Source organism: Salarias fasciatus, chromosome 15 (genome assembly GCF_902148845.1).
Source record: "Salarias fasciatus chromosome 15, fSalaFa1.1, whole genome shotgun sequence".
Classification (NCBI taxonomy): Eukaryota; Metazoa; Chordata; class Actinopteri; order Blenniiformes; family Blenniidae; genus Salarias; species Salarias fasciatus.
Genome location: NC_043759.1, coordinates 2150711 through 2176396, shown reverse-complemented (window position 1 = coordinate 2176396; position 25686 = coordinate 2150711). Strand labels below are relative to the sequence as shown.

Here is a 25686-nt window from a genome sequence, read left to right as displayed (position 1 = left end):
TGCAAAAAATTCTCACTTTCTCATTATGGGGTTAAAGATAGCTGACATGGAGCTTCTTTGAAAAGCTTTTCATTAATGACAGAGTTTTCTACGTTCAGCGACGACCGCTCCCTCCTTCACCTCCACACACCGGGTGGAGCGAGCGGTTGGTGTTTTCAGAGGTGTGTGGTTTCACAAACGGCCTCTCTCCCTCCATCACCGTCATGTCAGTGAATTATTTTTTATTTCATCATGAGGAAACAATATACAGATTTTATACTCTTTTCTTTTTGAACACTTCAAGTTTATTTTCATTTTTTAATTCAGTTATAGCAAAGAGTGAAAAGAAAACAAATGGAAAGAAAACACAAAGAAAACCAAGCAATTTCAAAAGATATTTGGTGTCTCCTGTCATGTCTCCTGACGGGTCACCAAATAAAGAAAATGAAAACTTAATGGAATTCACAATCCCACATTTTTTTCAGTATATTTGAAATATTTCACCAAAACAGCAGATGGTGGTGATTGGCTCCATCACTCACACAGGAACGACGTCTCGAAGCAGAATGTTTTCCCATCTTAGGAGCAACGCCAACATAGAACAGGAAGTTGAACTGGGATTTCGGCACATGCTTTCCCATTGCTCTTCAGCTATTTTGGAATTCATTTCTTTCCCTATTTGTCTTTAATATAAAGTGCAGTATTTCCTCTTCCCTCTCCAGTCCCTTGGCAGATTTTTGAATTGGGTGCTTTGGGGTGCCACTGCATGCTTGTTCGTGTTGCTGTTTCTCTTGTCTGAAGCTCTTTTGGGACATATTGTTGTAACTGAAGGTATCTGAAAAAAGCCTCACTTTTCTGTCATGTCAGAGGGAGTCATTGTTGGAGTAAAGACTCATCTGATTGCTTTTGTGTCTTCAGCACCAAGGACAGCGCTTCAAATGAGGACAACTTCATGCCATTTGATCACATCTCTCTTATTTCCTGTCCACTAATTTCAAGTGAGCACCTGTTGCAAAGACAGTTTATAGTGTGTGCATTCATTTTTCTTTGCTCTTTGGAGTCAAATTAAACAACCTGCAGAGTTGTATTTGCTGCCTTGAAGCCTTTGTAAATTCTCAGGGAAAACTGTTAATGCAGGCTTGATTTTTGATGATACTTTTCCTTTTGTGAATCCGCATTGAAAATGCCGCAAATACTGTGAAACAATCCCCACAGTGCAGACTGGAAAGCCAGTCAGTTCAGTTCATAGCAAAAGGGAATATTTTGTGTCTGTTTTTGGGAATGCACTTCTGGTTTTTCCACTTATCCTTTTATATTTGCACGTTTAAAATGACTGTTCTTCTATGTTCCTACTAATTCATTCCATCCATCCATCCATCCATCTTCAGCCGCTTATCCGGGGCCGGGTCGCGGGGGCAGCAGTCTCAGCAGGGATGCCCAGACTTCCCTGTCCCCAGACACTTCCTCCAGCTCTTCCGGGAGGATCCCAAGGCGTTCCCAGGCCAGCCAAGAGACATAGTCTCTCCAGCGTGTCCTGGGTCTTCCCCGGGGTCTCCTCCCGGTGGGACATGCCCGGAAAACCTCCCCAGGGAGGCGTCCAGGAGGCATCCTGAACAGATGCCCGAGCCACCTCAGCTGGCCCCTCTCGATGTGGAGGAGAAGCGGCTCTACTCCGAGCTCCTCCCTGGTGACTGAGCTCCTCACCCTATCTCTAAGGGAGCGCCCAGCCACCCTACAGAGGAAGCTCATTTCGGCCGCTTGTATCCGGGATCTTGTCCTTTCGGTCATGACCCAAAGTTCATGACCATAGGTGAGGGTGGGAACGTAGATTGACCGGTAAATCGAGAGCTTCGCCTTTCGGCTCAGCTCCTTCTTCACCACAACGGACCGATACAACGACTGCATCACTGCAGACGCTGCACCGATCCGCCTGTCAATCTCACGCTCCATCCGTCCCCCACTCGTGAACAACACCCCAAGATACTTAAACTCCTCCACCTGGGCTAGGGTCTCTCCACCTACCAGGAGAGGGCAAGCCACCTTGTTCCGGTCGAGGACCATGGCCTCGGATTTGGAGGTGCTGATCCTCATTCCTGTCGCTTCACACTCGGCTGCGAACCGCCCCAGTGCATGCTGTAGGTCCTGGTTCGATGAAGCCAACAGGACAACATCATCTGCAAAAAGCAGAGATGAAATCCTGTGGTCCCCGAACCGGACCCCCTCCGACCCCTGGCTGCACCTAGAAATTCTGTCCATAAAAATGATGAACAGAACCGGTGACAAAGGGCAGCCCTGCCGGAGTCCAACATGCACCGGGAATAGGTCCGACTTACTGCCGGCAATGCGGACCAGACTCCTACTCTGGTCATACAAAGACCAGACGGCCCTTAACAAGGGGCCCCGGACTCCGTATTCCCGGAGCACCCCCCACAAGACACCACGAGGGACGCGGTCGAATGCCTTCTCCAAGTCCACAAAACACATGTTGACTGGTTGGGCAAACTCCCACGAACCCTTGAGCACCCTATGGAGGGTATAGAGCTGGTCCACTGTTCCACGACCAGGACGAAAACCGCATTGTTCCTCGTGAATCCGAGGTTCAACTATCGGTCGGATCCTCCTCTCCAGTACCCTGGAATAGACTTTCCCGGGGAGGCTGAGGAGTGTGATCCCCCTATAGTTGGAGTACACCCTCCGGTCCCCCTTTTTAAACAGGGTGACCGCCACCCCGGTCTGCCAATCCAGGGGCGCCGTCCCCGACCGCCACGCGATGTTCCAGTTTTGAAAAATCGGCACATTTGGACAGTTAGGAAATCAAGCTCGAATGACAGACTTGAAATGAACAGAGAGACAGAGTGAATTCCATCAAAGTAAAATTTTATAATAATATTACCATTAAGAAAACGGTTTGGAGTTACAGCTGAAAGTCAGGTACACTGGAGATGATAAAATCACCTTATAACTTCACAATAAATTAGTATTACATGAAAAACAGTGTTGAAACAACATGATTAGTTTTCATCAGTCTAATGTGACTGAAAAAATTATGGTTTGAAAAATGCTAGGATAAAGGGAAAGGGACGTAGATTCTCAGAGCTTTCTTCATCAGCATATATCACCGTCTCTCCTTAATCTCCACCAGGAACCTGAGAAAGAGAAGATGGACATTACTGATCAGAGCCTCACATGGACTCATCGTGAGGATCATTCCACCATCTTTCAGCTCAGATCTTTGTTGCTTTGAAACTTTGACCCACTGAAGAAAACACAGTTTCAAACATTGAGATTAATCTTTTGTCATTGTTCAAAAGACTGCTGGCATCCGTCAGCACTTTGAGACAGTAATCCAAGCATTTATTACATCTCAGCTGGATTACTGTAATGCACTTTATGTTGGAGTCAGCCAGTCGTCCCTCACACGTCTCCAGTTGGTCCAAAATGCTGCAGAGTGGCTACGAACTGGATCAGTGAGACGGAGAACATCACTCCAGTCCTGGCCTCCCTCCACTGGCTGCTTCTGACCTTTAGAGTCCATTTTAAGGTTCTTTTATTTGTTTTTAATCCCTGAATGGTCTGGCCCCGCCTTCCCTCTCTGAGCTGCTTCACCCCGACACTCCTGCTCGGTGCCTCAGATCAGCTGATCAGCTGTTCCTGGAGGTGCCCAGGTCCAGACGGAGGCTCGGAGGGGACAGAGCTTTTTCTTTTTTTAATGTCTTTTGTTGTTGTTGTTATTTGTTTGACTGTTTTAGATTTGTTGTTCTAATTGCCTTTTTTCTTGCACTTGAACTGGTATTTTTGACTTTGTACAGCACTTTGTGCCAGCAGTAGCTGTTTTTAAAGTGCTATATAAATACAGTTGAGTTGAATAAATCTCTCAGATCTCCACCTTGGTTACAGCTGGTTTGCACCAGAAGTAGACCGATTTAAACCTGATTTAAACTTGAATTTTTAGTCAAATTGAAATAACACACACCGATAACACTTTCTAAAGTCCTTGGTGACAGACCAGTTTGCTGATGGTTGAAGCTCATTTTAAACCGGGTTTACAGCTGATTTCTCTCTGGTTAACATCCCGATTAGACATAAACTAAAATGCCTCTACAACCAAACTCCAGCTGGTTTCCAGTCGGTTTTCTTCAAGTTCTCACCTTTGGTCCTTTTCCATCTGATGATGATCACCACAGCTGTGATCAGGAGTACAATCAGACCCACAGCGACAATCGAGTGCATCCACCACGAGCCTGGAAAGACAATAACAAACCAATGAAAACCTCTGGAAGATCTCTTTTCAATGTGATGACCCATCTGAGCCACTGAGTAAACTTGACGCTTCTTTTGAAGACCAAAAGCACAACACAGCACGTTTAACTGACACAGTAAATGGAGTCGTTACCTTGTGGACCTGCTGAAGCTCCATTGGTTTCAGTTCCAGCTGATTTTGTGAAGCTTTCTGGTTTCATTGTTGATTTTGTGTCAACTGAACAAAGAAAATCAAGAGAACGCAGAATGGATCAGATTTCATTCTCATTTTTAAATCTTGACTTTTCAAACTGATAAATCCATCAAAGAAACTCTTCTTTTGCTGATTGGAGTCTTTGTTTCTGACTGGGCTCACCTGAGGGTCGAGGACTGAAACGAAACGTTTCTCCTGTTCTGTTGTCAGTCACTTCACAGCTCAGGAAGTGTGTTTGTGGGTGAAGATAATGTGACTTTTTAAGAGTCACAGTGGCAGAACATCCATTCTTTTCTGTCTTTATCTGACTGTTGACTTCATCAATATCTTGATCTTTGATCGTCCACTTCACTTCCATTTCACAGTTTTCCTGTATAGACGTCACGAAGCATTTCAGTGTCTCCTCGTCATCGGATTCATGTTCAGTCACGACTGAAAGAAAAAACAACACAATGAGACAAATTAGACATTTTTCTGTGGTCACGACTGTTGTGAAGGTTCAACCAGCTTATAAATACTCACTGTTGACGATAGACAGATCCACGAAAGACCAGCTAACTAGAACGGGTTGCTTTGAACTGTCTGATTTGAATTGATCACAATAATAATGACCAACTTGCTTTTCTGTGACTTTCTTCAGAATCAGAGAGCAATCTGCTGCAACTCTCAGACTGTCTGATGTTATGTCACTGTAGTCTTTAATCTTCCCAAGTTCAACCAGATCCATGATACTACTGGTTCCAGCATAATAGTACCATGATGTTCCATTACAGTTCCGTTGACCCTCCAGCTTATGTTGACAAGACAGAGTGACGTCCTCTCCTGCTCTCTGAACAGATGCAGCCACTGCTGAGGAAAAAGAAGAAAACTCTTCATTTTTACCGTAAAACAAACTAACAACATAAACTCACTACTTTGTATCATGATGTTTCACGGTGAACGATTATAACTGAAGACATAATTTATCAACCATTCAGTAACTTTTCATTCATTACATTTTATAAAGTAACGCCTCTACCTTCATGAAGTAACTAATAACCAGTGGAGGACTGATTCTCAGTTACTTCTACAAAACCGACCGAGTGTTGAAGTTTTCTGAGTGAAACTGAGCAGATTTAATTAAAACAACATGTTGGTCTCCTGAAATACATCAAAATGAAAACTAAAGTGGTGGTTGAGAGATATTTTCCAGTAATATGAACACTTACCTGCAGACTGAAGCACAAAGAGGTAAAATAGAAACATTTCCACAGGTCTGACTTCAGCCGTCGTCTCGCTTCGTCTCACTCAAGTTGTCGTCTCACTCTGGTTTTAAGCTGATCGGTCCACCCACTACAGTTTCACTAATTTCACTTCCTCATCTTTGCTGGAGTCATGTTGAGCTTCTTGTCTGGCTGACACAAAGTCTGAACGTCTGCATGAGATGATGAAATCTGCCCGACCAAAGCTGGTCACGACCTGTGGTGTAACAGAGGTTTACGAGGAATTCTGGAGACAAACCTCACTGAGAATCCTCTGCAGAGCCAAAGACCACGCTCAGTGGATGGAGAGTGGCAGCGTTCATGCTGCAAAAGTTACAAAAAGTGCTGTGGTACTCCCCTCAAAGCGGCCCAAGATGTGAACACCGCTCTGGTGGAGTGGCAGCACACGTCCGACGATAGAGGGTGGTTCGACGCCTGGTAAGACTGGCAAATGGTGTTCACGGTCCAGTGGGATAAGCACTGCCTGGAGAGAGCACCTTTTGGAAAAGGACTTGTTTTGGCTAGTTTATCAATCAGTCAATCAATCGATTCATTTTTGTATAGCCCAGTATCACAACAACAGTTGCCTCAGAGGGCTTCAAGATGTTACATTGGTTGGTAAAAATAAGAACAGTGAATAAGCATAATGTTAATATGTCAAATTCACAGTAACGAGACAAAATGAAGCAACCACCGCCTTAGACCCTCACATCCGGCAAGAAAAAACTCCAAAAACCCAGTGGGAAAAGAAGAAATCTTGGGGAGAACCACAGTATGGAGGGATCCCTCTCCCAGGGACGGACAGCTTTGGCAACAGCTAGCATGAGACAGTAAGAAGTAAAGCCTCGGACTATGTTGAGTACAATCTGTTGGACGGTCCAGCACAAGAAGCACGGATCCCAGAAGTAGAACCGAAGCCAGTCCGCGGGCACACCACCGACAGGAGTGTCCTCCCGGTCCGGACGGAGCTTGTTCGTAGGCCCTCGTAATAGTGGAGTCAGCAACAAAACTGGAGAAGACTCCCCCTCGAAGGGGGGGACAACAGGTGAAAAGCAATGAACGGACTAAAGAGAATAACATTCAGACATTAGAGGATAGGGCTCAGTGCACGGTACTTCCCACAGCATTCTAGCTCCTAGGGCAGCTTAGTGGATAGTTTAGTATTAAACTAGTATTTAGTTTAGTTTAGTTTAGTTTAGTTTAGTTTAGTTTAGAGTCCCGAGCTGACCTGATCATAGGCTGCATCGAAGAGAAACGTCTTGAGCCTAACCTTAAATGTGGAGACTGTGTCTGCCTCTTTGACACCACTTGGAAGCTGGTTCCATAAAAATGGTGCCTGATAGCTAAAGGCTCTTCTGCCTAGTGTCCATTTAGAGACCCTAGGAGTCACCAGTAACCCTGCATTTTGAGAGCGGAGTGCTCTGATTGGTTGATAAGGCGTTAAAGCATCTTGGAGATAGGTCGGAGCCATCCCATTTAGGATTTTGTAAGTGAGGAGAAGGATTTTAAATCTAACTCTGAACTCGACTGGAAGCCAGTGAAGAGATTTTAGAATGGGAGTAATGTGTTCACGTCTTCTCGTTCCGGTTAATAATCTGGCGGCCGCATTTTGAACCAATTGAAAGTTTTTTAATGAACTTTTTGGGCAGGCTGCGAGAAGGGAGTTGCAGTAGTCCAGTCTAGTAGAAACAAATGCATGGATGAGTTTTTCTGCATCGCTTCCAGGTAGAATGTTTCTTATTTTAGCTATGTTGCGCAAATGGAAATATGCTGTTTTGCAAGCCAGGTTGATGTGTGCTTTAAAGGAGATATCCTGATCAAATAAGACCCCGAGGTTCCTGACAGTAGAGGAGGAGGATACACTGACGTTATCTAAGGTGATAATCTGTTCAGATAGACACTGTCTCAGTTCATGGGGGCCTAGTATAATGACCTCTTTTTTGCCAGGATTCAGACGGAGATAGTTCGTAGTCATCCAGGATTTAATTTCTCTGATACAGTCACTGAGTCTGTCTATTTGATTAGTTTGATCAGGTTTCATAGATAAATACAATTGTGTGTCATCTGCATAGCAATGAAAATTGATATCATGACTTCTAATTATGTTCCCTAAAGGAAGCATATACAACAGAAATGAAATTGGCCCGAGCACGGACCCTTGAGGAACCCCATAACTGACCTGGGAGCACGGTGAGGACTGTTGGTTAACGTGAACAAATTGGTACCTGTTAGATAAATAGGAATTGAACCAGCAGAGGGCTTTTCCTCTGATGCCAACCGCACATTCTAACCTCTGCAGGAGAATATTGTGGTCGATTGTATCAAAAGCTGCACGGAGGTCTAAGAGAACCAGGACTGAGACTAGACCTGCATCAGCCGCCAATAGCAAGTCATTAGTGACTTTAACTAACGCAGTCTCAGTGCTGTGATAAGCTCTATATCCTGACTGAAATTTCTCAAATAAACTATTGTCCTGTAGGTGGCGGCAAAGCTGTTTAACCACGACTTTTTCCAGAGCTTTTGAAATAAAAGGCAGATTTGATATCGGTCTGTCGTTGGCGAGAATATCAGGATCAAGATTAGGTTTTTTCAGCAGTGGTTTGATTACTGCGAATTTAAATGACTGTGGCACATAGCCAATTTCTAGAGACGTATTTATTATAGTTATGATCGTATTTAAGAAAACTGGAAGAATATCTTTGAAAAGCTTCGGTGGAATTGGATCGAGGAGACAAGTCGAAGTTTTAGAAGACATTACAATCGAAGTAATCTCAGCCCCATCTACTGATGAGAAACTATGTAGTATTTCAGGTATTTCAGGTGGCGGCAGTGCCTGGAATCCCTGAGCTTGATCTGAGGAAAGCGCTTCACTGATTTGACCTCTAATGGTTATGATTTTATCATTAAAGAATTTAAGAAAGTCATGGCAGTTTAAAGATTCTGGGATTACTGGTTCCACTACAGTATGACTGTTTGTCAGTCTGGCTGCAGTGTTGAACAGAAACCGAGGGTTATTTTTGTTTATTTCTATTAAACAAGAGTAATATAATGTCTTGGCTTTAAAAAGAGTTTGTTTATAGATTAGCAAGCTACATTTCCAAGCCTTCAGAGATTGTTCTGATTTAGATTTACACCACAGTCTTTCTAATTGCCGAGTTTTATGTTTAAGAACATGGGTTTCAGAATTAAACCCACCTACCCACGCGTTTCGCCAAGGTAGTGGCCAGTGAAAATGCAGTCTTGCGTGGCCCCCACTGTCACTCCACTGTTATCAAGGACTCACAGGGAGGCTGACACAAGCCCTCCAGCACTGACTGCAGGTTTCATGCTGGAGCCTGCAGGACACTCGGGGGGTGAAGACCTCAGAGATCCCTTCAGAAAGCTGACACCAGGTTGTGGCTCACAACTTGGAGGCCCTTTGGTGGAGGCTGTGCTAGTGCATCTTGGTCCAGAGGTTGGTGGTTCTCCTCAGAATAAAGCAATTGGACAGTGAGTCGGGTCCTCTGAGGCAACCCCTGCCCTCCTGAATCGACCCCAAATCCTGTACAGCGCCCCCGGGTGGAGGCACCACTCTCCTGGTGGAGGACTCCGATGGGAGAGGAAGTCTGCTGGCAGGTTCAGGCCCCCGGCGGATACATGGCCCACAGGCTGGGTCCCAGCCCACCTGAGAGGTTGCTGGGAGGCCTGCAAGATCTGGGCAGACCCAGCGGTGCCTTGGTGGTTGATGTGGAACACGGCTGAGGTGTTGTCTGACTGTACAAGAACGTGCTCTCCCTTTGGGTTTGGTAAAAAAAGACTGAAGAGCAGCAGGACTCAGTGCTGCTGAACGGTTTGTGTTGTTGAGGACATGCTTCCCATTTCCACTGTAGACTCTGAGACTTTCAGTGAGCTGTCTCTGACTTTGAATGGTTTATTGACTCTGTGTAAAGATGGATTAAAATAGTGTGAATACATTTTTGGCCCAGGAAGTTTTTCAGAGGAGAAAAACGTCTCTCTCAAAGTAAGGCTTCAGAATCAGCTGAGAAACTGCTCCCGTTGGATTCCATGTTAAATTGAGGTATTTTGAACTTCCTGTTCTTCCAACACAGCACCTCCAGTCAAGATTTTACAATGCACTCTGGGAATCAGACCCCTCAAATTTTAAAATTAAGATGTTCCATGAACAGTTCCTCTATTTCTCAATCTGGAAATGTAACGTCATGTTGTGTACGATCGAACATTTTCATCATAGATGGCTTCTCCAGAAAATATTTGTCATATAACATTTTCTAGAAGGAATTGAAGTTGTGCCATCTTTGCCATGTCGTTTCTCCTGGTGTTTGAATGCACATGATGCCCAAACTCGATGCAGCTTTATACAGGAATCCGTTTCCACACATGGAATATTGCAATCTATACCACTTCTAACAAACAAAAGCCATCGTATACAATAATGTTGTTTCTACAAATCACAGAAGTCGTTTCTCAGTCATGAGCAGTTCTGACATCAAGATTGCGAAACACATGGCGCTGCATTTCCTGTTGTAGAAAAGGACAGAGGAAGGGTTCCACAGAAAGGCCTGTGCGTTTTAAAACTTGGTTTCAGTAACTTTCTCTACTTTTACGTCATCTGCCAATATTCTGAACTCGCTGTTCTCCTGGTTACCAGACGTTTTACATTTAGCTTGGTCTGAACATTCTTTAGCTCTCTGAATGAAACTGAATTTGATTTGATGGATTGACTCTGTTAGTGCAGCGATGTGGGTCTCTGTGATCTGAATCCACTCTGACTTTCAAACTGCAGTTTGTTTGTCAGTAAATTTGTCCAATCTGTGGGATAAAAGATTTTGTTGTTCTTTGAGTCGAGAAGCGAACCTGTTATTATTGCCCTGGTTGCATTTTTTTCCATCATGATGTTTAGTTCGAGTGTTTCTCCCTTGTCGATTGACAGGACTCAGTATGGACAGAATCATTTTCAGATGCAGTCAAACAGCTGTGATGTGGTCAAAAGCTTTTTGAGGTAGAAAGTTCATGATGTTACGTGTTGCTGGTTTGAGTAACAGTCTGTCTTTGTTCAGTCTGTGAGTCAGTATATTGAAATGTTATCACTTCAGTGGTTATCCCCACTGTGTGTCTGTGTGTGTGTGTGTGTGTGTGTGTGTGTGTGGGAGTGAGGAAGAGTGTCTGTGGGTTCTCACTCTTTTAATGTCAGCTCACTTGCTAATGAGCTCTGGAATGGCACAGGACTTCCTGCTTTTCAGAATATTCATATTTTCATTGATATTAGCATTCTCAAATATAATTTCCAGTACTTCTCTCTCCTCTCTTATATCCTGTTGCTGTTTGCTCAATTATTTTTTTTTTGTTCTTATCACAGAGAGTGAAAAACGGAGTTAAATTTCGTGTTTGTCATGAACAAACTTGGCCAATAAAAGCTGATTCTGAGGTTCAGTGATTGTGGCTAAAAACTCCATAATCACAGTTTGAACACCACTTAGAAGGTTCAAAAAGAGCTGCAGAAGAGGGCTGGAGCAGGACTTTAACTCAGTTCATGTGTCCACATGAAGGAGGAGGAGGAGGACACAAGCATCTCCTCACACCAACAGCTTCAGTCACAAGTGAATCCTTCATTGAGTTCATTTAACTATTTACTTCTCTGACTTTGTTCCTGCTCTAACATACAATTTTTGCTGCTGGACCTCCTAGGAAAGGTGTGTGCCTTTCCAAATCAGGCCTAATGAGTTGAACTGACCACAGGTGGACTCCAGTCAATTTGGCTTCACAACAGCTGAGCTCAGTTCTGAGAGTCAGAGCAACGGGAGGAAACACTTCTGTATATTTCTGTGTTTCATTTTCAATAAATTTGCAAAAAATTCTCACTTTCTCATTATGGGGTATTGTGTGAAGATAGCTGACATGGAGCATCTTTGAAAAGCTTTTCATTAATGACAGAGTTTTCTACGTTCAGCGACGACCGCTCCCTCCTTCACCTCCACACACCGGGTGGAGCGAGGCGCCGGTTGGTGTTTTCAGAGGTGTGTGGTTTCACAAACGGCCTCTCTCCCTCCATCACCGTCATGTCAGTGAATCATTTTGTATTTCTTCATGAGGGAACAATATACAGATTGTTTTTTTTTTTTACTGTATTCTTTTTCATTTTTTTCAATTCATTTACAGCAAAGAGTGGAAAGAAAACAAATGAAAAGAAAACACAAACAAAACCAAGCAATTTCAAAAGATATTTGGTGTCTCCTGTCACGTCTCCTGACGGGTCACCAAATAAAGAAAATGAAAACTTAATGGAGTTCACAATCCCACATTTTTTTCAGTGTATTTGAAATATTTCACCAAAACAGCAGATGGTGGTGATTGGCTCCATCACTCACACAGGAACGACGTCTCGAAGCAGAATGTTTTCCCATCTTAGGAGCAACGCCAACATAGAACAGGAAGTTGAAATGGTATTTCGGCACATGCTTTCCCATTGCTCTTCAGCTATTTTGCCATTCATTTCTTTCCCTATTTGTCTTTAATATAAAGTGCAGTATTTCCTCTTCCCTCTCCAGTCCCTTGGCAGATTTTCTAATTGGGTGCTTTGGGGTGCCACTGCATGCTTGTTCGTGTTGCTGTTTCTCTTGTCTGAAGCTCTTTTGGGACATATTGTTGTAACTGAAGGTATCTGAAAAAATGTAACTTTTCTGTCATGTCAGATGGAGTCATTGTTGGAGTAAAGACTCATCTGATTGTTTTTGTGTCTTCAGCACCAAGGACAGCGCTTCAAATGAGGACAACTTCATGCCGTTAAGGAGGTTTTGTTCTGCTCTGCTCTTGTCATGAGGTGAATTGCTGTCGGCCTCTTTATGGGGAAAAAATATAAACCCCAGTCCACACTGCTCCATTCATAAAACTTGAATAAGTTAGAACTGCTTGTTCATGTTTTGTTTGTGTGTAGCTCTTTTCAGCCTGATGAGTGGGGATGTGCGATACAGCAGGAACTGGAACAGTGTTAAAAAAGTTACAGAACATTCGCAATTAGTTCCAGTTTTGCTTTGTTGTTGTTGTTGTTGTTGTTTGTGCATTTATTTCACAATTTTATAAGCATTACAAAACTGTAACTTACAAAAACTGCATTGCTTATTGTGAAAAAGGACACCCTGGAAGCTCAGAGCTTTTCAACAGGGGTCCAACCCACCACCAAGTAATTGCACTGTGTACAGTCTGAATTCAAACTCTTGGTCATTACAAGTAATGTCAGAAAATAAAACATTACAGTGCACACAATGACAGAGTGAGTGGTTAAGGTCATATTATGTACTGTAATTGGTCCAAGGCAAGTTTAAGTCCATACCATGATAATCTGTAAACACAAAAGAATAGTTATTATTAGTCAATTTTACCCACTCATGAGCATCTCATCCAGCATAGTTCTCCAGAAGCCTTTGTTTTTACTTTCTTTTAAATATAGATAAAGTGGCAGAGTTTTTTTAGATCACTTTCCAACTCATTCAATATCCGAGGCCCTCTATAACATACACCAAAGCCAGTGATTTGTAGTGTTCTATTTTTCCCTCTATAAAGGAACTTTTGTCTGGTGTTCTGCTGATGAGAGGGTAGGGATAATGAAAGGAGCTCAGTCAGTCTATTGTTCAACCCGTAGATAACTTTATAAGTTAAAGAAGCATTATGATAGAGATAAATTTCAGGGAGTCTTAAAGGGGAACGGTCGTTTTTACAATCTGGACCTTATTTCACATTCATCACAACAACATTTACTCACCTGTTTGACTTTCGTGTGATTTGCAGTTGGTTCGGAGATAATTAGATGCTCCCATATCGATATAACGGCAGCGGGCGGGGCACCGACATGCAGCCGTTACAGACGCTCTTTTCTCTTATGTTTGTTGTGGGGTGGTAGATACATGTAAATTTATTAAGTCAGCATCACTTAGCGCTATTGGGAAGTCTGTAACCGGCTAGATTGAGCAAATCTCTAGGAACTCTGAAGCGATGATGTCATCACACTGCGCCGTGGCGCACTGTGTTTGTTTACATGGAAGTAGCGTCTCTGCTCTGCAGTCAGACCACGGCATCTCGATCGGCTTTTTTAGGCAGTCAGAGTTTATTTTCAGCTGGTTGTAACTTTGGTACAATGGTTCCAGTGTGCATATATCCTGGCTGTGAAAGTGAAATGACCAGCTGGACGTCACTGAGCTCACAGGCTCCCACTGCGTGACCGGGATTTATTGAAGCTATGGCTAATAGCGCTCAACACGGACCCCAGCATCAAAGTTCAAACTTTACCACATTTGGATTATCGGGTGTGTAGTGCCCACTTCACATCGACATTAGTAAAGAAAAAAATGAATAGCGTTAGCGTCTTGTTACCTCGACCTGCTCTCCTCCTGCAGCCGCTGGAATGGCATTCTTTTTGAGATTCATTCTCTGGATCTTCTGGCCTTCATTTCTTTCCTGAACTGGGAAGAAGTCCTCAGATGTGAAGTGGGCACTACACACCCGATAATCCAAATGTGGTAAAGTTGGAACTTTGATGCTGGGGTCCGTGTTGAGCGCTATTAGCCATAGCTTCAATAAATCCCGGTCACGAAGTGGGAGCCTGTGAGCTCAGTGACGTCCAGCTGGTCATTTTACTTTCACAGCCAGGATATATGCACACTGGAACCATTGTACCAAAGTTACAACCAGCTGAAAATAAACTCTGACTGCCTTAAAAAGCCGATCGAGATGCCGTGGTCTGACTGCAGAGCAGAGAGGCTACTTCCATGTAAACAAACACAGTGCGCAGTGTGATGACATCATCGCTTCAGAGTTCCCGGAGAGTTGCTCAATCTAGCCGGTTACAGACTTCCCAATAGCGCTAAGTGATGCTGACTTAATAAATTTACATGTATCTACCACCCCACAACAAACATAAGAGAAAAGAGCGTCTGTAACGGCTGCATGTCGGTGCCCCGCCCGCTGCCGTTATATCGATATGGGAGCATCTAATTATCTCCGAACCAACTGCAAATCACACGAAAGTCAAACAGGTGCGTAAATGTTGTTGTGACAAATGTGAAATAAGGTCCAGATTGTAAAAACGACCGTTCCCCTTTAATAGTCTATATCTATGGAAGAGTGGGTCACTGGGAGCGTTGTAAGAAGCCCAAGAAATGGCTCTCACTGCTTTCTTTTGCAATATGAGTAGTTTTGTAGTATACGTTGGATATGTATTATTCCAGACAACATTGCAATAATTTAAATGAGGCTCCAATAGTGACCTGTACAGAGTCAACAGTGCTTCGAATGGAAGACATTCCTGACTTTGTAAAATAGTCCTACGATTTTGGATAATTTTTTTACTTATTTCATTGATATGTTTTGCAAAATTTAAATATTGATCAAGATATACTCCAAGAAATTTAGTGAAATCCACTCTTTTTATTGGTGTGCCGTCAATATTTATATTTATATGTCCAATGTTTTTATTTCTGTTTGAACAAAAAACAATATGGTATGATTTATTTATGTTAGGGACAACTGACTGCACCTAAACCAAGTATTAGCTCGTTGGTTGTTTAGGAGAATCTCAAAATGATCATTTAGTTTATGTGAAAAAAATAAGTTTGTATCATCAGCAAAGAGTATTTTCTGTAGTCTTGAGCAGTACACAAAGTCATTTTTGTATAAAATAAACAAGAGTGGACCTAGAATAGATCCCTGTGGTACCCCAGTGTCTATGCTTTCCATTTCGGAATTTAAACCGTTGATGTTCACATATTGCACTCTTCCATAGATATAACTCTGGACCCACTGAAGGGCAGTGCCCCTCACACCGTAATGATGCAACTTGTCAAGTAAGATAGAAAAACTGATGGTGTCAAAAGCCTTAGAAAGGTCAAGGAAGACTCCAACCCTGTTTTCACCTCTTTCAAAAGCGTCATGTATTTTCTCAATTAAGTCCAGAATGGCCATACACGTGTCCCTGGTCTTACGAAAGCCATATCGTGATGGCACTATTATATCATTTTTACCTAAGTAATCTGTTAATCCTGAATAGATCACTCTTTCAAAAACTTTGGACAAGGTCGGCAGGATTGAAATAGGCCTATAGTTTTCTACATTATTTTTGTCCCCGGATTTATATATCGGTATTATTTTTGCTACTTTAATTTTGTTAGGGACAATACCTTGCTGCAAGGACAAATTATGTGTGCAAGCGGCTCTGCTATATGATTTACAATAGCTTTCATGATCTTACTGCATATGCCATCAGCACCTGACATGTACGTACATTTCATTTTGTTAATTATATTTGTTACTTCAACATTACAAGTAGGCTTAAGGAATAGTGAGTTGGGAAAACTGTTTTGCATAAAATGTTTGTAGGTGATGCCCCCTGGTGGACTAATTTGTTTAGAAAGTCTCCTTCCAACAGAGGCAAATTGTTGAAAGTGTTCGGTAGATCGTTGTTTGTTTAAAGCATTTGGTAGAGGTTGCATTACAGTGTCTGGCAATATTGAGGATTTATTGTTTCTGCCAAGAATCTCATTTAACACCCCCCATGACTTCTTTTGATCTCCCAAGGAGTTTCTAATATGGTTAGTATAATTTTTATTTTTACTCACTCTTATTAGGCTTGTCAATTTGTTTTTATAATTAGTGTAAATATTTTTATTACAACTATTTGGGTTTTCCCTGTATCGATTGTATAATTTATTCTTCTTCCTTATTGAATTCAGGATACCTCTTGTGATCCATGGATTATTTCTCTCAGAGTGTTTTATTGTCCTTTCAGGAATTTTCATCTGAATAGATACAGTTAATTCATGGATCAAGACATTATATGCATGATTTGGATCAGTAGAGTTATAAATTGCATTCCAGTTCTTGGATTGAAGAAATTGATTTAGATTTGTGAGGGCTTTGTTGTTGAGTACCATTACTTTCCTTGTCATACTTGATTGAGGAGCTCTTTTAATCCAACTGGTGAAAAACATAACAGCATAATGATCAGATATGTCAGAATATAATACCCCTGATTTACAATCACAGCTCTGTAAATTTGTTATTATGTTATCGATAATTGTCTTGGTTGTCTTTGAGACTCGAGTGTATTTATTGATTGTTGGGTAGAATGATGTAGAGTGCAGAGTATTTAGAAAATCTGTCGCCTTATTGTCTTCTTTAGAGATATCAATGTTAAAGTCTCCCAATATGATGCTCTTTTTATTCATTTGATTTAGGAGAACTAAGATATTTCCAAATTTGATGTTGAAGGTTTCAGTGTCAGAACTAGGTGGTCGATATATTACACCGATAACCACACTTGAAGATACCGTTTTTAATTCAAGGAATAACATGCCTGTGAAACCATCAAAGTTCAAATCATTACGAACCTTTACCAAGTAATTTGATTTTATATATAAATATACTCCTCCTCCAGATCTGTCAATTTTAAAAAGTGCTCCTCAATCAGTGTATGGAGTGCTTCAAGACTCCATGGATTGTATGCTGGAGGAATTTCTCATTTATCAACCGTGCTCGTGAACCAGCGCTCAGAGGTCGACTCTCTCCCAGGGACTCCCCGCATCCACTGGCCAGCTGATGGTTGAGGTGAAGAAACGGTGTTTATTTCAGGCCAGTTTTAAACTTCGGTTCATGGATTCTTTGTTGAGAAACGTGTTCCTTATCCTGACCCCAGTCTGAGAAGTAGAAGACAGAGCTACTCTGAGGTTCATTGGTGTGTCGAGGCCGAGCAGCATGACGAGTGCCCTGCTGGTCTCAGTCCTGTCCAAAGCCGTCAGACATTCAGTCCTTCCCCAGTGAACGACTCTTCTTCACCTCATTTCTCCCACAACACAGAAGTAAAAACTACAAAGGCAAATTTAGCTTATTAGAGAGAAAGCACAACCCCTCTAGATCCATCCCAAGTTGAAGGCAACCATCCCAAAGGTTTAGTGTGGGAAACTGTGCAGTATGAAGTCTGTTACTGATGAGGAGATGGAGCAGGTCGCACAGAGTCTCATCGAGAGACATCCACGTTTCACAGACAGGGTGAACACGCCTGTGGAAACGTGGCTGATCAGAGGTGACAGTGAACTCTTGAAAAAACAAATCTGCAGAAAGGCAAAGTTCAAGTTGAAAGAGCCGAAGTGAATTTCTGCAATTTCTGAATTAAGTGTGTATTTACATGGGTGGATCCAGAAAACCTGCACGGGGCGATGTGGTTTATACTGGATCAGTTTGTACTTATTTCCTCCAGTCTTGTTCTACTTTACAATTTGGGAATAAGTGATGAATTGATCTTGGTCATTGCACAGCCTTGCTGGCCCATTGAATATTCCTTTCTTCTTTCTCCAGTTGCAGGGGTGTCCACCCTCCGTCCTGGACGCCTGCCGTCCTGCATGTTCCAGCGTTCTCCAGCTGCAGCACACCTGATTGCAACGAGGGACTCAGTGGACATTTTTTTAAAAGCTTCAGGATGATGTTGACATGAGATTGAGGAAGTAGGGAGGAACCTGAAACATGCAGGAAGGCAGCCCTCGAGGACCATTATAGGTCTTGGTTAATAGGTCTTATTAACCTACCTTTGTGGATGAAGAGGCCACTGAAGATATGACTGCTGGGATTTAAATTCTTAAAGAACATGCTCAAAGTGATGAACCACAGGACACTGGAACTGTCCAAGAAGGCAACAAGCTGCTGCACGGTCGTGACAACGTAGCATGAGCCACAGCTCTGCTGATCGGACTGATCACTGCCCTGAACCTCGTCTGCCCTGCTGACCTCCGCTACTCGTTTGAAGCAAAACAAAATATTTTCATGGGAACGGAGGCAGGGAAACTTTCCAAGAGAGCCCTCGCTCTAAACGACAGGCTCTTTTACTGAGAAGGAAAGGCACTGCGCCGTCTGCAATAAATGAGACGGCAGAATCATCCTGGACTGCATCTCTGGTTTTGTTAAAATTTTGATCACATTTCTCTTATTTATTGTCCACTAATTTTAAGTGAGCACCTGTTGCAAAGACAGTTTGTAGTGTGTGTACTCGTTTCTCTTTGCTCTTCGGAGTCAAATTAAACAACCTGCAGAGTTTTATTTGCTGCCTTGAAGCCTTTGTAAATTCTCAGGGAAAACTGTTAATGCAGGCTTGATTTTTGATGATACTTTTCCTTTTGTGAATCCGCATTGAAAATGCCACGAATACTGTGAAACAATCCCCACAGTGCAGACTGGAAAGCCAGTCAGTTTAGCTCATAGCAATAGGTAATATTTTCTATTTGTTTTAGGAATGCACTTCTGGTTTTTCCACTTATCGTTTTATATTTGCATGTTTAAAATGACTGTTCTTCTATGTTCCTACAAATTCATTCCAGTTTTAAAAAAATCTATACATTTGGACCGTTAGGAAATCAAGCTGGAATGACAGACTTGAGATGAACAGAGAGACAGAGTGTAATGACCGAGGGTCGTTGGGAGGTCACGGGGAGTGGTCTGTTGCGCTCTGCCGCTGCTCCCGCCTCTCCCCTCTGCACAGGTGTTCCAGATTAAGGTGATTGCTCCATTGAGCAGCATAAAAGCCAGAGCGTGCACGTGCTCTGGGTGGTCGTTGTCTTTGTGGGTTGTCGTCGCTGCCTCGCTCCTCCGCCGGACCTCCCGATGACTTCCTCCCGCGGGGTCCTGCACCCATGCGTCAGCTGCAGGCACCGGACCTCCTGATGACCTGCGTCCCGTTCTCGCTTGTCAGCCGCAGGCTCCTGTCGGCCTGATGGCGTCCACCGTTCACCTTTTGGTTATGTTGGCGGATCTTTTGTTTGCTTGACTTTATTAAGCTTTCCTTTTATGCGCATTTCCCAGTCTTTGTCTCCTTCGTTTTGTTGCAGCTTCGAGCCGGCCGTAACACAGAGTGAAATTCCATTAAAGGTGCATTAAGGAGTTTTACAACCTTAAAAATCCTTATTTTCCACCATAAATATGTTACACATTTTTAATGATGTGTACAATGTGCCCTGACATATTCATTACAAGTACCTCTAACAGTGCTAAATTGTCACTTGAAAGTCACAGTGCTGGTCCGGCACCAGAATTTTTTGGGGGAGAATTTGAAAGGAATGACGTAATGCGCGCTCCGGTTTCGTTTTGTCCGCCATTACTCCGCCAGATGCTCAGTGAGCAACAACTGAGCAGGATCTTCCAGAAAGTAAGAACAGACTGGCTTCTAGCACTGCCACAGCTCCACACAGACTCCACCAGGGAGAAGAAACTTACATTTTACTTGAGTGCTACTCAACGAGCGAGGGAGGAGTTCCCCTCGTCCGTGCACGCGAGCCACAGGGACGAGTTTTTCACTAAGCTGCATTACGCCCAAGGCCTGCAGGGGGCGCTGTTTCGCATGAAACGTGCAAACTCCTTAAGGCACCTTTAAAGTAAAATTTTATAATATTACCTTTAACAAAACAGTTTGGAGTTACAGCTGAAAGTCAGGCACACTGGAGATGATGAAGTCAACTTATAACTGCACAATAAATTGGTGTTACACAAAAAATTGTGTTGAAACAACATGATTAGTTTTCATCAGTCTAATGTGACTGAAAAAAATACGGTTTGACAAGATGCAACTGTTAGGAGAAAGGGAAAGGAACATAGACCCAAAGAACTCTTTTCTTCAGCATAGGTCACCGTCTCTCCTTAATCTCCACCAGGAACCTGAGAAAGAGAAGATGGACATTACTGATCAGAGCTTCACATGGACTCATCGTGAGGATCATTCTACCATCTTTCAGCTCAGATCTTTGTTGCTTTGAAACTTTGATCCACTGAAGAAATCACAGATTCAAACATTGAGATGAATCTTTTGTTTCCCCAGAACAACAATTTATGTCTATTTAGCATTCAGGGTCATTGTTCAAAAGACTGCTGCCATAAATATCAGAACACCGTTAAAGGTGCTAAGACAGAATACCTGTCAAATATTATTATGGAGACCCGCCATGACCCACGTGTGCGTTACAGAACCATAGACTCTGTTCTTAATGCCCCATCCTCTGAAACCTGCCAGAACTTCCTTCAGTTTTTCACTGATAAGGTTGTTTCCTTGTGAGCCCTGGTTTTGACCCCTGACCATGACGTCTCTGATTCTGTTCACTGCTCTGGTGTATTTGATGAGTTCGAGCCAGTGACCTTATCACCCTGACAGGATGTGGTTGCCTACATTAAGCCCTCAGGTTCCTCCCAACATGCCGTTCCCCCTCTTCTCTTTAAAGAAATTTTTCCCAGCATTGGTCAGCTTGTCCTCGCTGTCATTAGCAGCAGTCTGTCCTCTTGTGTCATCCCTGTATATTTTAAACATGCAGTGCTCCAACCCCTTCTAAAGAAACCTGGCCTGGATCAGGCTGTCCTGGATCATTTTAGGCCCATCTCCAAGCTGCCGTTTGTTTCTAAAATCCTGGAGAAGGTTGACGACCTGCAGCTGAAGAACCACCTGGACAATCATAACATCTTAGAGGTCTTCCAGTCTGGTTTTAAACCTCTACGTAGCACCAAGTCAGCGCCAAACCTCTGTCTTATGGGGTTCCACAGGACTCAATCTTGGGGCCACAGGTTTTCCCACTTTATTTATTGCCACTGGGGTCCATCCTGAGAAGGCACAGCATTTCTTTTAACTGCTATGTGGACAACAGCCAGAGCAATGTCCCATTAAAGAAGAAAGAAGCCTTCTCGCTAATGCCTCTACGACATTGTGTTTAGTCCCACTGACTCCTGTGAACCTCACCCTGCTGACTTGGGCCCCTTGACTCCACAGGCGAAGCCGACAGTTGTAAATCTGGGTTTTAAACTAGATTCACAGATAAGCGCAGTGGTTCAGTCCAGCTTCTTCCACCTTAGGAAGTTGGTCAAAGCGAAGCTTATTCTTGCAGGTCAGCACTTTGAGACAGTAATCCATGCCTTTATTACATCTCAGCTGGATTACTGTAATGCACTTTATGTTGGAGTCAGCCAGTCGTCCCTCACACGTCTCCAGTTGGTCCAAAATGCTGAACCTGGCTACTAACTGGATCAGTGAGACGGAGAACATCACTCCCATCCTGGCCTCCCTCCACTGGCTGCTTCTGACCTTTAGAGTCCATTTTTAGATTCTTTTATTTGTTTTTAATTCCCTGAATGGTCCTGCCCTGCCTTCCCTCTCTGAGGTGCTTCACCCCGACACTCCTGCTCGGTGCCTCAGATCAGCTGATCAGCTGCTCCTGGAGGTGCCCAGGTCCAGATGGAGGTTCAGAGGGGACAGAGCTTTCGCTGTTGTGGTCTCGAACTTGCGGAATGAGCTGCCACTGCACATCAGACATTCACCCTCACAGTCCATTTTTCAGAAAGATTTTAAAAAACATTTTCATTCACTGGCCTTTAACTCAGCCTGAGACTCTGCCCCGGGTTTAGCTTTTTTTTTTAACTGTTTTTTCAAATGTCTTTTTTGTTGTTGTTATTTGTTCTCACCTTTGGTTCTTTTCCATCTGATGATCACTGCAGCTGTGATCAGGAGTACAATCAGACCCACAGCGGCAATCCAGTGCATCCACCACGAGCCTGGAAAGAAATAAAAAACACTGAAAACCTCTGAAAGATCCCTTTTTAATGTGATGACCCACCTGAGCCACTGAGTGAACTATATGTTTCTATGACAACTAAAAATACAACGCAGCAGTAAGTTGTGGAGTCGTTACCTTGTGGATCTGCTGAAGCTCCTCTGGTTTCAGTTCCAGCTGATTTTGTGAAGCTTTCTGGTTTTACTGTTGATTTCGTGTCACCTGAACAAAGAAAATCAAGAAAACGCAGAACTGATCAGATTTCATTCTCATTTTTAAATCTTGACTTCTTTAGACTCATATGTCCATCAAAGAAACTCTTCTTTTGCTGATTGGAGTCTTTGTTTCTGACTGGGCTCACCTGAGGGTCGAGGACTGAAACGAAGCTTTTCTCCTGTTCTGCTGTCAGTCACTTCACAGCTCAGGAAGTGTGTTTGTGGGTGAAGATAATGTGACTTTTTAAGAGTCACAGTGGCAGAACATCCATTATTTTCTGTCTTTATCTGACTGTTGACTTCATCAATATCTTGATCTTTGATCTTCCACTTCACTTCCATTTCACAGTTTTCCTGTAAAGACGTCACGAAGCATTTCAGTGTCTCCTCATCATCGGATTCATGTTCAGTCACGACTGAAAGAAAAACACACAAATTACACTAATTAGCTTTTTTTTCTGTGATCACAGCTATAGTGAATGTTCAACCAGCTTATAAATACTCACTGTTGACGACAGACAGATCCACGAAAGACCAGTCAACTAGAATGTGATTCTTTGAACTGTCTGATTTGTATTGTTCACAATAATAGTGACCAACATTCTTGACTGTAACTTTCTTCAGAATCAGAGAGCAATCTGCTGCAACTCTCAGTCTGTCTGATTTTACGTCACTGTAGTCTTTAATCTTCCCAAGTTCAACCAGATCCGTGATTTCATTGTTTCCAGGAAAATAGGCCCATGATGTCCCATTACAGTCCCGTTGACCCTTTAGCTCATGTTCACAAGTCAGAGTGACGTCCTCTCCTGCTCTCTGAACAAATGCAGCCACTGCTGAGGAAAGAAGAAAAACTCTTAATTTTTCCCATAAAACAAACTAAAAAACTAAATACTACTTTGTATCATAATGTTTCATGGTAAACAATTATAACTGAAGACATGATTTATCAACCATTCAGTAACTTTTCATTCACTGAAGCTTGTAAAGTAACTCCACTACCTTTGGAAGAAGTAACTAATAACCAGTGGAGGACTGATTCTCAGTTACTTCTACAAAACCGACCGAGTGTTGAAGTTTTCTGACTAAAAATGAGCAGATTGTATTAAAAACATGTTGGTTTACTGAAATACATCAAAAGTGAAAACTAAAGTGGTGTTTGAGAGATATTTTCCAGTAATCTGAGCACTTACCTGCAGACTGAAGCACAAAGAAGTAAAATAGAAACATTTCCACAGGTCTGACTTCAGCCGTCGTCTCGCTTCGTCTCACTCAAGTTGTCGTCTCACTCTGGGTTTAACCTGATCGGTCCACCCACTGCAGTTTCACTAATTTCACTTCCTCATCCTTACTCGAGTAATATTAAGCTTCTTGTCTAGCTGTCAGAAAGTCTGAACGTCTGCATGAGATGATGAAATCTGCACAACCAAAGCTGGTCACGACCTGTGGTGTAACAGAGGTTTATTGCAAATTAAGGGCAAAAGTGTCCTTGAACAGAGTCAGGACCCAAAACACAGTCTATAAACATGGAGGCTGACTCAAGCCCTCCATTACTAACTGCAGGTTTCATGCTGGAGCCTGTAGGACACTCGGGGGATGAAGCCTCAGAGCTGCCTTGAGAAAGGCGACACCAGGTGGTGGCTCACAACTGTGCCATCTGCAGCTCTACCATGGCAGGCTGATATGTCTGCCACATATACCTTCGGGGTAGATGGAGGCCAACTTCCATCCGGAGGAAACTGCAAGGAATCTGAGATCACTGCGACTGGGGAAAGCACAGAGTCCTCCCTGCTGATGTTGCAACACTTAACAGATTATCATGCTGCAGCCGGGTAGCCGGTGTTCTGACATTCAGGATGATCGTCCTGACAGACTCCACAGCTGCTGAGCCTTGATTCAGGCCTCGCAGTGGCCAAACACATTAGCGGAGTCGGTGAGGATTCGAAGGCCAAACCTACAATTCTACAATTCTACAATTTCATTTAGCAGACGCTTTTGTCCAAAGCGACGTACAACACAAGCAAGAATATAGACATAAGAAAGAAAGAAACCATTAGTAAATGCTTCAATTGCTTCAAGTGCGATTGGTCAAGGGAGATGCCATCAAGTTGCAGAAGAGGAGCCACTACCCCCCCATTTTTTTTTTTTTTTTTTTTTTTTTGTGTGTCAACTTAGTCAGTAGTACATAAGTGCTGGGTTTTAGAACACCTGACCTATATTTCCCCAAACATGGGGTCGGATTAAGACCCTAGGTGTTCTCTGAATAATTGAGTCTTCAATTGTCTCTTGAAAGTAGAAAGAGACTCGGCGGAACGCACCGAGTTTGGAAGTTCGTTCCACCATTTGGGAACAACAGAGGAGAAGAGTCTGGCAAGAGATTTAGAGCCATGCTGGGCTGGAAGCACCAGACATCTCTCACATGCAGAGCGAAGAGGGCGTGAAGGAGAGTAGACCTGGATCAGGGAGTCCAGGTCGGCCGGAGCCGTTCTTGTAAGCGTTTTGTAAGCCAGGAGGAGAGATTTGAATTTGATCCTGGCTGAAACTGGAAGCCAATGAAGGGAGATGAACAGATGAGTGACATGAGCTCTGCTGGGCTGGTTAAAGACCAGACCTGCTGCATTCTGGATCCTCTGTAGAGGTTTGACTGGACCTGCAGGGAGACCCGCCAGAAGAGAGTTGCAGCAGTCAATGAGTGATATCACTCCAGCCTGAACCCGAAGCTGTGTGGCCTGTGGGTCAGGAAGGGTCTGATCGTCCTGATGTTGTAGAGGGCATAACGACAAGACCGAGAAACTGAGGCCACATGAATCTTAAAGGTCAGTTGGTCATCAATCATGACCTCCAGGTTTCTGGTTGAGTTAGTGAGCACAAGTAGGCTGGAGTGAAGTTGGACACTGATCTGAGGCTGGACAGATGGACAAGCTGGAAAGACCATGAGTTCAGTCTTAGACAGATGTAGCTGAAGGTGGCGTTCCTTCATCCAGGTGGAGATATCAGCCAGACCTGCTGATATCCGAGCTCAGACTGTCATGTGGTCAGGTGGAAAAGAGAGGAAGAGCTGAGTGTCGTCAGCATAACAGTGGTAGGAGAAGCCATGGGAGCGAATCACTGCACCAAGTGAAGTGGTGTACAGAGAGAAGAGTAAGGGGCCAAGCACCGACCCCTGAGGGACCCCTGTTGATAGGCCATGTGACCTTGACACCTCCCCTCGCCATGACACTCTGAAAGATCTGCCTGTGAGGTAG

At 43.3% G+C, this 25686-nt stretch overlaps 1 long non-coding RNA gene across 2 annotated transcripts; it reads right to left on the bottom strand.

Moving 5' to 3' along the window:
- Positions 1–2894: 2894 nt before the first annotated feature.
- On the bottom strand, positions 2895–23697 carry LOC115402473 (uncharacterized). 2 transcript variants are annotated; one of them, XR_003933122.1, is made up of 6 exons: positions 23635–23697; positions 22951–23277; positions 22591–22860; positions 22368–22451; positions 22141–22230; positions 2895–3125 (listed from the first exon to the last, which is right to left on the bottom strand). It is a non-coding gene; the product is annotated as an uncharacterized LOC115402473 (long non-coding RNA). The 2 variants fall into 2 exon arrangements; XR_003933121.1 differs by lacking the exon at positions 2895–3125 and adding an exon at positions 19839–20355.
- Between the last annotated feature and the right edge of the window lie 1989 nt (positions 23698–25686).